The 18,321-nt window shown below is 37.9% G+C and overlaps 2 long non-coding RNA genes across 2 annotated transcripts in view; both read right to left on the minus strand.

Annotated features, from left to right (window-relative positions):
• Positions 1 to 2,680: 2,680 nt before the first annotated feature.
• On the minus strand, positions 2,681 to 4,067 carry LOC144577059 (uncharacterized). The gene is made up of 2 exons (XR_013520280.1): positions 3,965 to 4,067; positions 2,681 to 3,159 (listed from the first exon to the last, which is right to left on the minus strand). It is a non-coding gene; the product is annotated as an uncharacterized LOC144577059 (long non-coding RNA).
• Positions 4,068 to 15,225: 11,158 nt separating this feature from the next.
• Positions 15,226 to 18,321, minus strand: part of LOC144577060 (uncharacterized) — a 96,721-nt gene continuing 93,625 nt past the window's right edge. The window contains exon 3 of the long non-coding RNA XR_013520281.1: positions 15,226 to 15,345. This is a non-coding gene — a long non-coding RNA (uncharacterized LOC144577060). The remainder of the gene's footprint in view (positions 15,346 to 18,321) is intronic.

Consider the following 18,321-nt stretch of genomic DNA (forward strand, 5'->3'; position numbering starts at 1 on the left):
GACAACATACCTAACTCTACCTGGAGCACATCATAAAGGATGAAAGAGTAGGAGCTAACCCTTCAGCTGAGGCTTGACTTTGCCCAGTAGCTAAGGGAGGAAAGAGTACTCTAGAAAGAAGAAACTTCCTTTGCAAAGAGCTGACACACGTGAGAAAACTTGGGAAGAGCAGTCTTTGGAAAGTCTGCAATATAGAACATTCTTTGGGGAGAGATAAGAGATGACATTGGAAATGTGGAACATGACAAAACTGTGATGAATCTGTATGTTTTCAAATCAATTGTGAAAAATATCGAGTATCTGCAATGCTCTGGGCTCCATTATAGACCTTTGAGACACATCACTGAATGGGAGATTGGACTGTGTAGCATAGTTAATGAAGACTAAAAACAGCCAGAGAATTGATAGGTTTCTTACGAAGACATTCAATACAAATGGTAGTGTGCAGAAGAGGGTTTACATAGCAAGCCTGAGACTGCTATTTTCAGAAAGACCTGCTTATAAGATTACATTTTGGCTTGTGTCTGGGAAATTGGATTTCAAGAAGGTTCTCAGCATTCCCCAACTTATTAAAATGTCTCTGCCTAAATTCTTTATACAAACAATGTGATTGTCCTGAACAGCTACTCTCCTTTTGCGAACTTGGAATTTTGGTAAATGAAAGACAGAGGACGTCTGCGTGACCAGTCAACTACAAAAATATTGCGCATTGGATCTCTAATGAGCTTGCCTGGCAAACAGCATTTCATATTTGTTATCTGAATTCAATGCCGAAAGATTAACCATGTCCCTTGTGTCTCCACAGGGAGAGGATTCCTGGAATCTTGTACTTGGCTTTCTCTCAGACTTCACTTCATGCATATTTTCCCTTTGCAGATTTTGCTTTGTATCTTTTAACCATAATAAATCTTATTTGTGAGGGCAACAATGTGCTGAGTCCTGCACGTCATTCTAGCAAATCAATGAGCTTGGGCCAGGCGCGGTGGCTCACGCCAGTAATCCCAGCACTTTGGGAGGCCAAGGCAGGTGGATCACAAGGTCAAGAGATCAAGACCATCCTGGTCAACATGGAGAAACCCCGTCTCTACTAAAAATACAAAAAAATTAGCTGGGCATGGTGGCGCGTGCCTGTAATCCCAGCTACTCAGGAGGCTGAGGCGGGAGAATTGCTTGAACCCAGGAGGCGGAGGTTGCGGTGAGCCAAGATCACACCATTGCACTCCAGCCTGGGTAACAAGAGCGAAACTCCATCTCAATTAAAAAATAATAATAATAAATGGCTTGGAGGGTGGTCTTGGGGATCCCCAACACAAACAGATGGGAGGAGATCAGGAGTGGATATGTGCAGTAATAGAGGGAGTAGTTGATGATTAGTTGATGGTCGGCCAGAAATCTAAAAGTAAGATTCTGAATTTTCATGGGTTACTGAATGAACAGTATTATTACTAAGCAATATATTATAGAAGTTTAAATTTAAATTGACTAAATCCCCCAATCAAAAGATACAGCCAAAACCCATCCGTAGGCTGCATCCAGACCCATCTTACAAGCAAGGATACATAAAGAGTCAAAACAAAGGGATGGAGAAAGATTTGTCAACCAAATGGAGAGCAAAAATAAATAAATAAATAAAAAGCAGGGGTTGCAATTATCACCTCTGATGGAATGGATTTTAAAGCAACAAAGATCAAAAGAGGACATAATGGTAAAAGGATCAACACAACAAGAAAAGCTGATGATCCTGGATGTGTACGCACCCAATACAGGATACATAAGACTTGTAAAGAGACTTGGACTCCCACACAGTAGTAGTGGGAGATTTCAACAACAATATTAGATAGATCAATGAGACAGAAAATTAACAAGGATATCCAGGACTTGAACTCAGATCTGAAACAAGTAAACTTAATAAACATTTCTAGAACTCTCCACTTAAAACACACAAGATATGCACTCTTATCAGTACCACATCACACCTACTCACAGGTTTAAATGAAATATTGGTTGGCCATTATTAAGCACGATTGATGGTATAAGGGAGGTTTTCAATACCCATTTTTAGACTGCATTCTAGCCTGGGCAATTAAGCAACACTTCCATTCTCTCTCCCTCCTCCTCTTCCTCTTTTTTTCTCTTCTTCATTCCTTTTTTTTTCTTTCTTTCTTTCTTAAAAAAATATGAAAAAAAGTTTTGAGAAGAAACAAACTTAGGGAGAAAAATATTTTCATTTTAGACCTATTATATTGAATTAAGCTATTAGATATCCATAGAGGGCAACTTAATAGGTAGTAAGAAACATAGGCTTGGACCCTGGGATAGACACACTGTAAGAGTCACTGGCATATAGAAGGGTATCTATTAGATCGCTCAAGAAAGCTTCGGGAAGTAAGGAAAAAGAACCAAAGATTACACCACAGAATTCAGCATTTAAGAGGCAGATGGAAGAAAAGGATTCTACAAAAGAAATAGAATAGTTACAAATTTTAAATAGTATCAAGTTCCACAGAAAAGCGAATTATGAAGATATCTGAGCATTGTCCATTGAATTCACAATACTAAAGGTCTCTAAAGACCTCGGAGTGGGTAGCATTACTAGAATGTGCGTGCTGGACCATAGCAGAAGGAGAAACCAGATTAATGAGTGAGTAGGAAAAAAAGAAAGAGACAAAAAAACTTAAGATAATTCCCTAAAGCATAGAAAAAGCATTTTTGTTTTTTGTTTGTTTCTTGTCATTGCTTACTTACATATGTGAGAGAGCCTTAGACATATTTTAAGTTTAAGGAAATAAAGCTAAAATTAATAGGGAAAGGCTGAAGATACTGGAGAGTTGGGAAGGCTTCCAACACATGGCTGTATTCTTATAAATTTTCCTAGCTCTTCAGTGATCAAGAGAAGACAGTTGAATTACATGCACTGGCGGAAGGGGGTCCTGTGTGTGGCACCTGTTAATGTCTTATACATCTTGCCAAGATCAGTGATTATACATATAACAAAAATCAAGTTATATAGATGTGAGCTTTGTCTTGTAAGTCAGCCCATTCCAAGTTCACACAGGAGCAAGTCGATCGGTGAAATAGATTTATTTCCTTGTTAATCTTCATCCTCTTTGTCCTAAAATCTCCATTGTGCCCATCCACATCAGGTCATTGGTAGCTTCCCTGTTAATAGATTAGCAGAAAAAGCATTGAAAATCTCCACAGAAATAGGAATAGATTTCCATGAAATGAATCTCTCTCTTTTAGACCTCTTACTTGATATTCTACCCTAAGCTTTTTAGGTGTTGAGTTTCATATCTCAGAACCACTTTTATTTGCCTTACAGGAAAGAGGATTTCTAATTATATTTCTGAAAGTTTAAGGAGATTAATTTAATTAATCCAAGTCATAAATCCATGAGTACTATCATCATATATAAAAGAGTTTCCAGAAAAGAATATATTTCACCTTTTTATCCTTTTTCCAAAATTAAAGTTAAATAAATATATAATTTGATATATTATTTCTCCTTTATAAGATTATATAGATAAATGTTCAAATCAAAAATGTAAACTGTCAGATATTTGGCAGAAAATAAAGTTATGGTAACTATATAATATTGATCACTCTTCATTTCTGTCAGAATGTGAAATAAAGAGAAGGTACAGGTCAAGAGGACAAATTCAAACTAATAGCCTCAAAAAAAGGTAAAACGCTCATACACACACAGGCACACACACACAGAGCCCTACCTAGCTGCTTTCACTGATATGAGCTCTTAGAGGGCACCCTATTCTGGCTGACAGGGATAAAAAGAAAAAGAAAGAAATTTTTGAAGAGGTACCCTAGAGTCTATGGCAAACTGCTAGTCATTTAAAGGGAACGAAAATAGAATGCTAACAACAGGTAATAGGGAAGATGGCAGATAGGAGGCAAGACTAGCTGGCAGCTCCCACTCAGGCGGACAGAGAAGCATGTGGAGACTCACATCATGAGGTTTTGTTCCAAGTATTACCACAGGAAGATAACAGGAACGCTGAGAGAATACACAGGGCCTTTAAAGGAACTGGATCGATGCTGGATTCCTGAGACTCAAAAAAAAAAGAAAGAAATGAGAGTCTGCTTGCTTTCTCAGTGGGGAGGCTTCTAGTCTGGGGCAAGTTCTTAGCCCAGGTCACCAGCTGCCTAAAAACAGACTCAGTGCTGTTGAGGGGCACAGTGGGAGTGAGACCAGCCTCTAGGACAGTGGGGTGCATGGGAGCAGGGTGAGGCCTGTGATTGCCAGCTTTCTCCCACTTCCCTGATGACCTATATGATGAAGCAGAGGCAGCCATAATATCCCTGGGAACACAAGTCCATAGGCCTGGGAACTACGCCGTCATTGGCCTGGGAACCACACCTCCATCCCCCACAACAGTCATAGCAAGTCCTGCCCAAGGAGAGTCTGAATTCAGATATGCTTATCCCTGCCCCCACCTGTTGGTCTTTCTCTACCCTCCCTGGTTGCTGAAGACAAGGGACATAATCTCCAGGGAGTCCCATGGCCCTGCCCACCGCCTGAGAAACCTGAATATTTAACCAGGCATCTCTAGGTCAAGTTTGTTTCCCCCTATAGTATCATAGCTGATGAACTCTCAAAAGCACTACCTCCTGGCTGGAGCCCAACCAACACGAAACTATCACACTAAACAAAAATACAACCAAGTGCCCTCACAGAGTCCACTTCTTCCCGCTGCTACCTCCACCAGAGCAGGTGCTGGTATCCACAGCTGAAAGACCTAAAGATGGATCACATCACAGGACTCTGCAGACACTCCCCAGTGCCAGCTCAGAGGCCGGTAGTTCTGCTAGGTGGCTAAACCCAAAAGAACAAAAACAATCACTGCAGTTTTGCTCTTAGGAAGGCCCATCCCTAGGGGAAAGGGGAGAACACCACATTAAGGAAGCACCCTGTGGGACACAGAATCTGAACAATGGCCCTTGAGTACCAGATCTTCCCTCTGACACAGTCTACCCAAATGAGAGGGGACCAGAAAAACAATTCTGGTAATATAACAAAACAAAGTAAGGTTCTTTAACAACCCCAAAAGATCACACTATCTTGCCAGTAATAGCTCCACACCAAGACAAAATCTGTGAATTGCCAGAAAAAGAATTCAGAAGGTTAATTTTTAAGCCAATCAAGGAGGCATCAAAGAAAGGTGAAGTCCAACTTAAAGAATTCAAAAACCTGATTCAGGATATGAAAGTGAAATAGATAGCATAAATTAAAAACAATCACAACTTCTGGAAATCAAGGACACACTTAGAGAAATGCAAAATGCACTGGAAAGTCTCAGCAATAGAATCAAACAAGCAGAAGAAAAAATTTCAGAGCTTGAAGCCAAGGCTTTGAAATTTGCCCAATCCATCAAAGACAAAGAAAAAGGAATTTTTAAAAAGTGAACAAAGTCTCCAAGAAGTTTAGGACTCTGTTAAGTGCCCAAATCTAAAAATAATTAGTGTTCCTGGAGAAGAAGAGTAATCTAAAAGTATGGAAAGCATATTTGATGAAGTAATTCAGGAAAATTTCCCCAGCCTTGCTAGAGATCTAGACATCCAAATACAAGAAGCTCAAAGAACACCTGGGAGACTTATCACAAAAGGATCATCACCTAGGCACACAGTCATCAAGTTAAGTAAAGTCAAGATGAAGGAAAGAATCTTAAGAACTGTGAGGCAAAACTATCAGGTAACCTATGAAGGAAAACCTATCAGAGTAACAGCAGATTTCTCAGCAGAAACTTTATAAGCTAGAAGGAATTGGGTTCCTGTTTTTAGCCTCCTTAAAACAATTATCAGACAAGAATTTTGTATCCAGCAAAACTAAGCTTCAAAAATGAAGGAAAGATACAGTCTATTCCAGACAAACAAATCTTGAGAGAATTTGTGACTACAAGAACTGCTAAAAGGAGCTCTAAATTTTAAAATAAATCCTCAAAATACACCAAAATAGAAACTTCTTAAAGCATAAATTACACAAGACCTATGAAACAAAAACACAGTAAACAAATTTTAAAAATGTATTCAGTCAACAAATAGCACAATGAATAGAATAGTATCTCACATCCCAACACTAACATTGGACGTAAAAGACCTAAATACTCCACTTAAAAGATATAGAATGGTAGAATGGATAAGAATTCACCAACCAAGATTCTGCTGTCTTCAGGAGACTCATCTAACATATGAGGACTCACATAAACTTAAGGAAAAGGGGTGGAAAACAATATCTCATGCAAATGGACACCAAAAGTGAGCAGGAGTAGCTGTTGTTGTAGCATATAAAGAAACTTTAAGGCAACAGCATTTAAAAAAGACTAAAAGGGAAATTATATAATGATAAAAGGACTAGGTCAACAGGAAAATATTAATATCACAATCCTGAATCTCTATGCACCTAACACTGGAGCTCCCAAACTTATAAAACAATTACTACTAAACCTAAGAAATGAGATAGATGGCACCACAATAATAGTGAGGGACATTAATACTCCATTGACAGCACTAGACAGGTCATCAAGAGAGAAAGTCAACAAAGAAATAGTGAACTTAAGCTATACCCCACAACAAATGAACTTAACAAATATTTACAGAACAGTCTACCCAACAACTGCAGAACATGCATTCTATTCATCAGCATGTGGAACATTCTCCAGGATAGACCATATGGTAGGCCACAAAACAAGTATCGGTAAATTTAAGAAAATTGAAATTATATCATGCACTCTCTCAGACCACAGTAGAAAAATATTGCAAATCATCTCCCAAAAGATCCCTCAAAAACCATGCAAATACATGAAAATTAAATAACCTGCTCCTGAATATTGTTGGGTTAACAGTGAAATCAAGATGGAAGTGAAAAGTTATTTGAACTGAATGATAATAGTGACACAACCTATAAAACCTCTGGGATACAGCAAAAATGGTGCTAAGAGTAAAGTTCATAGCATTAAACGGCTACATCAAAAAGTCTGAAAAAGCACAAATAGACAAGCTAAGGTGACACCTTACAGAACTGGAGAAACAAGAAAAATCCAAACCCAAACTCAGCAGAATAAAATAACAAAGATCAGAGCAGAACTAAATGAAATTGAAACAAAAAAATATATATATACAAATGATAAATGGAACAAAAGCCTGGTTCCTTGAAAAGATAAATAAAATTGATAAAGCACTAGCAAGATAAACCAAGAAAAGAAGAGAGAAAATCCAAAGACGCTCAAATGGAGACAAAATAGGAGACATTATTACTTATGCCACAGAAATACAGAAGATTATTCAAGGTCACTGTGAACAAAACACATAAATTAAAAACCCCAGGAAAAGTGGATAAATTCCTGGAAATATACAATCCTCCTAGATTAAGCCATTAAGATAGAGAAACTCTGAATAGACCAATAACGAGCAGCAAGATTGAAATGGTAATTTCTCACCAAAAAAAAGTTCAGGACAAGACAGATTCACAGCTAAATTCTATCAGATATTCAAAAAAGAATTGCTACCAATACTGCTGACACTATTCCACAGGATAGAGAAAGAGGGAAACTTCCCTAAATCATTCTATGAAACCAGTATCACCTTAATACCAAAACCAGGGAAGGACATAACAAAAAAAGAAAACTATAGATCAATATTTCTAATAAACAGAAATGTAAAAATCCTCAACAAAATACTAGCTAACCATATCCAACAGTATATCAAAAAGATAATCCACCATGATCAAGTGGGTTTCATATCAGGGATGCAGGAATGATTTAACTCACACAAGCCAATAAATGTGATAAATCACATAAATAGAATTAAAAACAAAAATCGCATGATCACCTCAATAGATGCAGAAACAGCATTTGACAAAATCCAGCATTGCTTTATGATGAAAACCCTCAGCAAAATCGGCATAGAAAGGACGTAGCTTAAGGTACTGAAAACCAGAGGTGACAAACCCACAGCCAACATTATACTGAACAGGGAAAAGTTGAAAGCATTCCCACTGATAACTGGAACACGACAAGGATACCCACTTTCACCACTTCTATTCAATATAGTCCTGCCAAGAGTAATCAGACGAGAGAAAGAAATCAAGGGCGTCCAAATGAGGAAGTAAAGAGGAAGTCAAACTGTCACTGTTTGCTGATAATATAATTGTATATCTAGAAAACCCCAAAGACTCCTCCAAAAAGCTCCTAGAACTGATAAAAGAATTCAGCAAAGTTTCAGGATGGAAAATTAATGTGCACAAATCAGTAGCTCTGCTATACACCAAAAGCAATTAAGCTGAGGATCAAATAAAGAACTCAATTGCTTTTACAGTAGCTGCAAAAAATAAAACGAAATACTTAGGAACATGCCTAACTAAGGAGGTGAAAGAGCTCTACAAAGAAAACTATGAAACACTACAGAAAGAATCATAGACGACATAAACAAATGGAAACACACCTCATTTTCATAGATGGGTAGAATCAATATGGTGAAAATGACCATACTGCCAAAAGTTCAATGCAATTCCCATCAAAATACTACCATCATTATTCACAGAACCAGAAAAAAAAAAACCCTAAACTTCATATGAAACCAAAAACGAACCTGCATAGCCAAAGCAAAACTAAGCATAAAGAACATACCTGGAGGTTTGTTACCATTACCCAACTTCAAACTATACTATAAGGCCATAGTCACCAAAACAGCATGGTACTGGTATCAAAATAGGCATGTAGACCAATGGAACAGAATAGAGGACCCTGAAATAAAGCCAAATATAGCCAACTGATCTTTGACAAAACAAATAAAAACATCTTTCTAGACACTGGCTTAGGAAAAGACTTCATAATCACACACCTAAAAGCAAATGCAACAAAAACCAAGATAAATAGATGGGACTTAATTAAACTAAAAAGCTTCTGCACAGCAAAAGAAATCATCAGAATTAACAGACAACCCACAGAGTGGGAGAAAATCAGAGCAATCTATACATCCAGAAAAGGACTAAAATCCAGAATCTACAGAGAATTCAAACAAATCAGCAAGGAAAAACTAACAATGCCATGAAAAAGTGGCCAAAGGACATGAATAGACAATTCTGAAAAAAGATATACAAATGGTCAACAAGCATATGGAAAAATGCTCAACATCACTATCAGGGAAATTTAAATCAAAACCACAATGCAATATCACCTTACTCCTGCAAAAATGGACGTAATCAAAAAATCAAAAAATAGTAGATATTGGCATGGATGTGGTAAAAGGGGAACACTTTTACACTGTTGGTGTATATGTAAACTAGTGCAACCACTATGGAAAACAGGCAGGTATTCCTTAAATAACTAAAAGTAGATCTACCATTTGATCCAGCTATCCCACTACTGGGTATCTACTCAGAGGAAAAGAAGTCATTATATGAAAAAGGTACTCACACAAGTATGTTCAGAGCAGCATAATTCGCAATTACAAAAATATAAAACCAGTCCAAATGCCCATCAATCAAGTGGATAAAAAAAAGTTATGTATATGTATATATATATATATATAAAATGGGAAGGTTGAGTAAATAATTCAAGATTCCATAATTAGTGAACAAGGAAGTCTGGATTTGAACCTAGCAAAGTGGTCAAGTTTAGGTTGAGATTTACCTTGGCAGGAATGGATAGTATTTACAGGGATTGGCCTGGAAGTAAAGTTACTTCCAATCCAAGAGCCATGCCTATGAAGAGAAGTGATAAGATCTGGTACAGTGGAGAGATTTTATAAATACATGTTTATACTACTTTATAGTGCACAAATCATCCCCACACACTGTCTCACTGTGAAACCTCACAACAGTGATATGAGACAAGACAGCACAGGCCTTGCTAATTCCATCCACAGATAAAGAACAGACTCCTGGGACTTAGGCTACTTGTTTTAAGTTACATTTGTCAAACACTGGCAGAGCTGAGAGTCTTTTGCCTCCAAAACCATAACATTGCTACTAGAACATACTTCTTAAATAGACACCCATGAATAGACAGGATAGGATAAGTCAGACATTCATGGTGTACTTATGCTTTCAGCTCTGGAAATAAAATACTTACTGAATAGTCTGAAGAGAAATGTCAGGGCTTATTACTGATTTTCAGTTGACCTGGAGAAAGGCAGTCTACACAAATTCACTGCCCATAACTATTTAAATTTTTAATGCAACTCCCAGGAAAAAACCCTGAGCTTCCCACTCTAGGAAAGTGCTGACTTCAGCCCTGCAAGTAATAAGAAATGCCTAAGGGATGCCACTCTGATGCAGAAGTCAAAAGGGCAAAGGCTGGCTAGCACACTGAGACACCGGAGCTAAGAGCCATTAGGAGAATTTATGATGCAGCCTCATGATTTCTGACAAATCGTCTCCAGAGATGATGGAAAATTCAGTATGGTACCTGTAGACAAAAAGCCAATTTAAATGAAGTGGTATGTTCCTGAACTATGACATATTGGTACAGTCCAAATTTAAAATATGGCTGTGCAACTGATAGCTGGCTTTTCCCTTCCGCATTTTATTTCCCACCAAACATATGTACAAACAGATTTTTCCCATGTGCTTATCTCAAGTTTCATTTTAGAATGAAAGAAAGATAAAGAAATGGGGAGAGAACACCTTTGGAGAAACTGCAAAAGAATTTTTCATGCAGCTATAAATAAAAAGATCAATTTTTAATAACTAAAAATAAAGATGAATAAAAATAATGAATCTAGGTTATCTTCTAATTAGTAAAAGATTAAAGCTTTCAGTCATATATGGAAAGGCCAACTGATTCTCTAGTTTTGTAACCAAGACTTCTTGAAAATAGGAAAAGCATAGGTGTGAAAAAGCCACAATTCTACATTTAACTTTTTTATTTTTGAGACGGAGTTTCGCTCTTGTTACCCAGGCTGGAGTGCAATGGTGCGATCTTGGCTCACCGCGACCTCCGCCCCCTGGGTTCAGGCAATTCTCCTGCCTCAGCCTCCTGAGTAGCTGGGATTACAGGCACGCACCACCATGCCCAGCTAATTTTTTGTGTTTTTAGTAGAGACGGGGTTTCACCATGTTGACCAGGATGGTCTCGATCTCTTGACCTCGTGATCCACCCGCCTCAGCCTCCCAAAGTGCTGGGATTACAGGCTTGAGCCACTATGCCCGGCCACAATTCTACATTTAAATGACACATGGATGCCACTAAAGCAGTGGCAGGAAGCTGGTTTTGATATGAATGAATGAATGACATCAGCAACCTCAACTCCGTGTATCCCTGTGGCACCCACTGAGCATCCATCAATATACTGGGCATTCCTTACCAGAAAGACTTTTCCACACTCCACAAGAAGAGGTTTGGCCAACCCCTCATATTCATCTTACACCTGTGTGTTCAAATTAATTAGGATTGAAATAACTGGTGAGAGGACTGAATTATGAGGTTGAAACAATCACACATTTTATTGGTCAGTAAAGCAGGGCTTGTAATGTGGGCAACTACCTAAACACGTAAAAACTCAAGAGTCACCACTAATGGTCCATGAGAACATTTGGTAGACAGTGATATCCAAAAACTTTATATTGGTTGAAGGATGCATTCAACTACGCATAACAGAAACTACCCCTCGCCTCCCAAAAAATCTAACAGTGCCTTAAACAAATTTGAATATCTATTGCATATGTAACAAGGTTCTGAGTAGGAAATCTGGGGCTAATTTGGCAACTTTACAACAGCACTGGGGAGCCAGGCTCATTCCAGTCTTCTGTTTCATCATCTTCATGTTTGCTTTTGCTTGTTAGCTCATTCTCATAACATGGTTGTTTACAACCTGCATTGTGTTCATGTCCTAGACCAAGGAAGGGGTGAACACTGAAAGCTGGAAGGCATATGCAAGCTGAGTTCCTTCCTCTTTTAAAGACCTTTTTTAGGAATCTCACCAAGTAAATTCTCATTTCATCTCATTGGCCGTCCTGACTGTGAGGAATGCTTGGCAGTATAATCCTTTTGATTTAGACAAAGCATGATAACCCGTGCAAAACAGACAACAAAAAAACAGAAAGGGAGACTATGGACACTGGGAAGGCAACTTGCAGTTTTGCCACAGACCTGAAGAGGAATGCCATGGCCGCCTCTCAATGTCAGCTCCAAAAGTTAGGGACAGACCTCACCCATTCAGACGTTTTTCTCTTCATTAGTCTATTTTCACTTCATTATCTATAACTTTATCACCATATTTGTATTTTCAATCTGTAACACAGGTTGCTTCCTGCTCCGTAAAATAACAAAATTCAACTCAACCATGTTTTATCAGGGCTTTATATTTACCAGCACTAGTTCTGCAAATATAAAGAGTATATACCTAACATTTATCTAGTAGGCACTGTGTTCTGGGAACTATATATATTGTCAAGGTAAATCTTAAAACATTCCCATTAGGTATTATGTTAATTTTGTCTGTTTTGTTGATTATTGTATCCCAAACCCCCTATAATAGTGTCTGGCACCTAGTAAGCTACCAAAAAACATTTGTGGAGTAAATGAATTTCCATTTTGCAAACTGGAAATCTGAAGCATAAACAAGGATAAATTGTAAAATATCTAAATTTAGTAAATGACAGCAGCAGACTATAAACACTTGTAGTAAAGAGATAAAGCTCATCTCTTTACCATTACTACAGCTTATCTCTAGTAGGAATAAGCAACTTTATGGTAACAAGGACCATGATTTACCTGTCAATTATATATCGTCAGCCTTTAATACAGGCCCCTGAAATATCTTAGGTGTTGATAAATACTCTTAATAAATTAATGATAGGCATAGAGGCAGAGAATGACCAAGAGGCTTACAAATCCCAAATTAACATCAGCTGGGACAATGTGATGGGTTTGGCAAAGCCATAAAAATTCTTTCAAATACTTAAGCAACCTAATCTTAGCAATCTCCAAAGAGAACATTCTTCAGTCTCTTTATATAAAGCCTTCCCTTGCTATATTTTGAAATCTCACTTCCAAATAAAACAAAACAAAACAAATGAAACTTAAGTAGACTGATTGAAGGAATAGAAAATACTACTTGAGTTACAAATTTTAAAACCAAGTTTTCACTGTTTCAGGCCTTGACATTTGCTGCTTCTTCCAGCTGGAATTTTCTTCCACCAGATACATGTATGACTTGTTCCCTTACTCTAGTTAGATGTCCACTCAAATCTCATGTCCTCAGAGATACTATCCCTGACCCTTCTGTCTAAAATGATCCCCCTCCACTCTCCATTCACTTATTTTGATTTATTTTTCCTCATAACACATTGTAGTACTAGATAGTATATTTTATATTCATTTGTGTGTTGCCCTCTCCCCAACTAGATAGTAAGATTCCTAGGATACTGCCTTTTCTTCATTTGTTTACTAGATTTGTCTTCCCAGAACTTAGAGTGGTATTTAACACATTGAATACGTAAAGCAGTGAGATTGTTTCAAGGGTGGCAGTAATAAGCTGCAGAAGTCAGTACAATGTACTCAGTAGAAAGTGACTAAAGCCATATGCAAAGATGAACAAGACAGATCAGCATCCATACTAATATAAACATTAATTATATCAACTAAAAATTAATATCTTTTTGGTGATCTTAAAATAAATTCCTTGTATGTGCCTTTTCCTTCTGTGGAGAAAGATGTTTAGGTCATTCTGAATATTATCTTGGTGGTGCTATGGAAACAGTGTGCTTTATGTAATCAGTTTACAAATTTTAGAAACTTTCAAATGCTGTTTGAAAGAAACAATCTTGGGAGCCCCTAACTGGTATCACTAGCAGTTTTAGAAATAGTCCTGAAATTCATAATCATAAACTATATCAACAAACACAATAAGGAAAGGAAATAATGCTATGACCATTCTGCCTTCAAGCAATAAAAGTTTAATAATATGCCAATCACTTATTCCCTAACTGTACAAAAGAAGAGTATAACTATTAAATTGTGTTGAAAGTGTTCAATTTCATGAAATTGAAAATTTATAAGTAGATATAAGCAAGCATTTACTGATTGTAAGAGAAGTATACTATTACCAGGATGGTTGTCAAATTGCCAGTCCCAGGAATATTTTAAATAAGTTTTTTTATTTCCTTTGTTAGGAAAATCTAGATATAGATACATCATACTCTGAGATTGAACCATATGGCCTCTGTTACAGACAGAATTGTGTCCTCCTAAATGTATAAATGTGTATGTTGAATTTCTCATCTTTAATGTGGCTGTATTCAGATTAAGAGAGTAATTAATGTTAAATACAGTCATAAAGTTGGGATTCTAATCTTGTAGAATTAGTGTCAGAACTCTCTTTCTTTCTGTCTCTCTCTCTCTCTCCCCCCTCTTCTCTCCTACTCTTCCTTTCTCCCTCTCTCCCTCTCTTTCCCCACTACATTGAAGAGGACATAGTAAGAAGGTGGCTGTCAGCAAGCCAAGAGGAGAGCCCTCCCCAGGAACCAACCCGGACTGTACCTTGATCATGTACTTCCCTAACTTCAGAAATCTGAGACATAAATATTTTTTATTTAAGCCAACCTATGTCTACCCAAATAGCCTATGATATTTTGTTATGGCACCCCAAGATGACTAATACAAATGCCACATACATACAACATAAATAAATACTGAAATGAATACCCTACACGCCCAGTTCACATGAAAAATCTCAATGCAATGTTATAAAATATTACACAAATTATAAATCTCCATCCAAATGTCCAAGGGCTTTTAAGAAATCCTAGGGTAAAATGTAATGTTGGAAGAAAATGCTAATTATTAGATGCATTAGTTAGCTCTGCTGCATAACAAACAAGCCCCAATACTAAGTGGCTTCAAACAAAAGCACATATTAGGAGTCATCAGGGTAGCTCTTGGATTCTTGCTAGATTCACCCATGCATCTGAATCAACCATAGGTCTAGTAGGCCACTTTTCTGGTTTGGGGTGGACTGTCTCACACATTTAAGGATCATCTAACTCTAGGCTGGCTTCAGTTGGAATAATGGGGCTCTCTTCCACATAGTCTCTTATCCTTCTCATGTGTCGCAAGTTGGCCTAGGCTTATTCATAGGGCAGTGGCATGGTTTCAAGAGAAAAAGCAGAAGCATTTATGACTGCCTAAAGCCTAAGCTCAAAAGTGACACCTTAGCACTTCTGTCACATTCTATTATCCAAAACAAGGCACAAGGCTTAGCCCAGATTAAGGGAGTAAGGCAATAGACTTACTCTTGTTGGAAGAATCTGAAAGGTCACTTTGCAAAGGATATGGATACAGGGAGGCCATTAATTGTGGTCTTCAATGCTGTTGATTTACATTAGAGGACCTGAAAAAGCAATTTACAAAATGAATCTATGTGTGGGAATGGAGGTGGGGGGGTGCCTCATAAGGGAATAAATTAGGGCTGACATTTCTTAGGCATAATTATCATAATTTAAGTAATACTTATACATACAGAGGTGTGGAAGTACAGAGATTATTCTAATTTTCTTAATGAAAGAAAATTCACTTTTTAAAAGAACATTTGAAAGAGTTTAAATAGAAGGATTTTAATTACATAACCTTAACATGAAGACATTCATTGTCTGAAGTAAATCAGTTCATGTTGTGCCGAAATCCGTGAGTTTCATTTTTCCTTTCCTGTTGTACGAATATTTCTTTGTATTAATTCCCTTTGTACAGCAAAATAACTACTGAGCCTAGTCTGCCATTTCTCTCTGAGTAGGAGGCTGTCTAACAGTATGTGAGAATCAGGCAAAATGCAATCATCTTTCTACGTCGTGACACTAAAGAATCAAACCCAAAGCTTTTAGTAACATGGAGACAATAAGTGAGCTTTAGGCCTAAGTGTACAAAACAGAACTTTCATGATTACAACACAGCAGAAGCAAAACTCAAAGAAAGGCAAGCAGATGTCATTTTCTTTTAAACCTGCAACATAAGTTTTTTTTTTTATTTGACAATTGTTAAATAGAATTAAAAAGTCACATTAATGTTCTTTGTAAGGAGATTTTTTTTGCTTTTAAGTTTAGAAGGAAGAATAAATATGGAATTTAACAAAGCAAAATTTCTATTAAAAACAAACTTATGATTAGTGTACACCGTATGTGTTCACGTATATTCAAGTATATGAAAAAAATCCCTTATTTTCTCTAATTAAATGTAATTGCGACTTTGTGTCCTAACTTTTCCAAGAGGTGAAAACTTCATGTTAGCCAACTTAGTTGAGCCTCCATTTTTCCTCTGAGTTGTATAGAAGCTCGGGAGCTTACATAGTGCCAAGGTATTCAGGGCACAAATGGGTATGTGGCCTTGCTGTCAGCAGCTATGAACCCTGGAATCCAAAGAGATGTCCAGTATGCCACCTGGGCCTCAGTCATTCATTCCTGTATTGCATTAACTATGCTTGGTTTCTGTCACAAGACCCCTCAGGTCCAGCAACTATCTGTATGACTTCCATGTTGCTATTCAGTGCTAAAGAATTGTTTATTTTTCTAGTCACAGAGTGTGGAAATTCTAGCTGTCTGTTTTAAGGTCTCATGTGCTTAGATATATCACTCAGCCAATTCAGTTTTGAGGGAGTCTTGCCATTGCTCAGATTCTTAACTAGTGGCCAGTACTAGTTGTTCCTTTCCATGTTTGGTGTTTTGGAACCAACCCAAATGCCCATCAGTGATAGACTGGATAAAGAAAATGTGGCACATATACACCATGGAATACCATGCAGCCATAAAAAAGGATGAGTTCATGTCCTCTGTAGGGATATAGATGAATCTGGAAACTATCATCCTCAGTAAACTGACACAAGAACAGAAAACTAAACACTGCATGTCCTCACTTATAGGCGGGTATTGAACAATGAAAACACATGGGCACAGGGAGGTGAACATCACACACTGGGGTCTGTTACAGGGTGGGGGACTGGGGAGGGACAATGGGGGTTGGGGAGGTTGGAGAGGGATAACATTGAGAGAAATGCCTGATGTAGGTGAAGGGGGAATAGAGACCACCATGCTATGTGTGTATCTATGCAACAATCCTGCAAGATCTGCATATGTACCCCAGAACTTAAAGTACAATTAAAAAAAAAAAAGATTCTTAACTAGGAAAGGAGGCAAGTGTCTTTTCTGTTTTGGGATGTACCCCCAGCCCCAGGCCAACTCGGTTTGGTTTTGGTTTTGTGTTCCTGCCTCTGGGGGCCGGTTCTGTCATGGAAGTAGGATAAAGGACTTTTCACCCTGAACTACTGACATCCAACATTCTTTTTTTTCTTTTTTGAGACGGAGTCTTGTTCTGTGGTCAGGCTGGAGTGCAGTGGCGCAATCTCGGCCCACTGCAACCTCTGCCTCCTGGGTTCAAGCAATTCTTCCACCTCAGCCTCCCAAGTAGCTGGGACTACAGGCTCATGCCACCATGCCCAGCTAATTTTTTTGTATTTTTAGTAGAGATGGAGTTTCACCGTGTTGGCCAGGATGATCTCGATCTCTTAACCTCGTGATCCGCCTGCCTCGGTCCACCAAATTGCTGGGATTACAGATGTGAGCCACCTCGCCCGGCCAACATCCACCTTCTTAGCAGTTCTGTTTCCTCTCACTTGCCCAACAAGCCTTCCTGCCAGGGTATGTGGCGTAGGAGGGTTGTTCTTTCTCATATAGTATTTTCTTCTACATCTTCCATCAAAATTAGGAGTAACTTTTGTTTCTCTAAGGAAGGGAAATGGATCTGTTACATTTAGTTTGGGACTTGGTGGAAAAACAGTTGGCTGCTTAAAAAACCAACTCTGAACCTCCTCCCATGTTTAATTCAATTATAACTATTCTTCATAGTATTTCACTGTTTGCTATTACTTAATAAAAATCAGAAAATCACTTTATCTGTAAAGAGACTTAAACATAGTTCTCAAAGGAACAACATTCAGAAAAAGACTTCTTTATTTTTTCTCTAGTTTTTGCTCTGTGTTTTCTCCATGAAACTGCTTAGCTGCTTGAAATGAGGAAGGGTCAAAAAGGAACAGCAAATGTGAAAGGAAAAATATTCATTCATGATTTTAAATAGTACCCTTCCACACTAACAATGACAATCACGTTTGTTTTACACATAATTATTTTTGGGGGGGATGTGTAATTTTCTTTGACAGCGCAATCAGAATTACATTATGGCAAACTCATCACAAATGTAGGTCAAAAACGGTTAAATTTCCTGCAACAGCTGGTAGTCAGTTCTGAAGCAAGATGGTGTGAGGAGACAGAGGATTGTTTGGGGTTTAGGGGAAAAGAGCTGACCACTTTAAAGTGAGATATGA

Source organism: Callithrix jacchus, chromosome 7 (assembly GCF_049354715.1).
Source record: "Callithrix jacchus isolate 240 chromosome 7, calJac240_pri, whole genome shotgun sequence".
Lineage (NCBI taxonomy): Eukaryota > Metazoa > Chordata > Mammalia > Primates > Cebidae > Callithrix > Callithrix jacchus.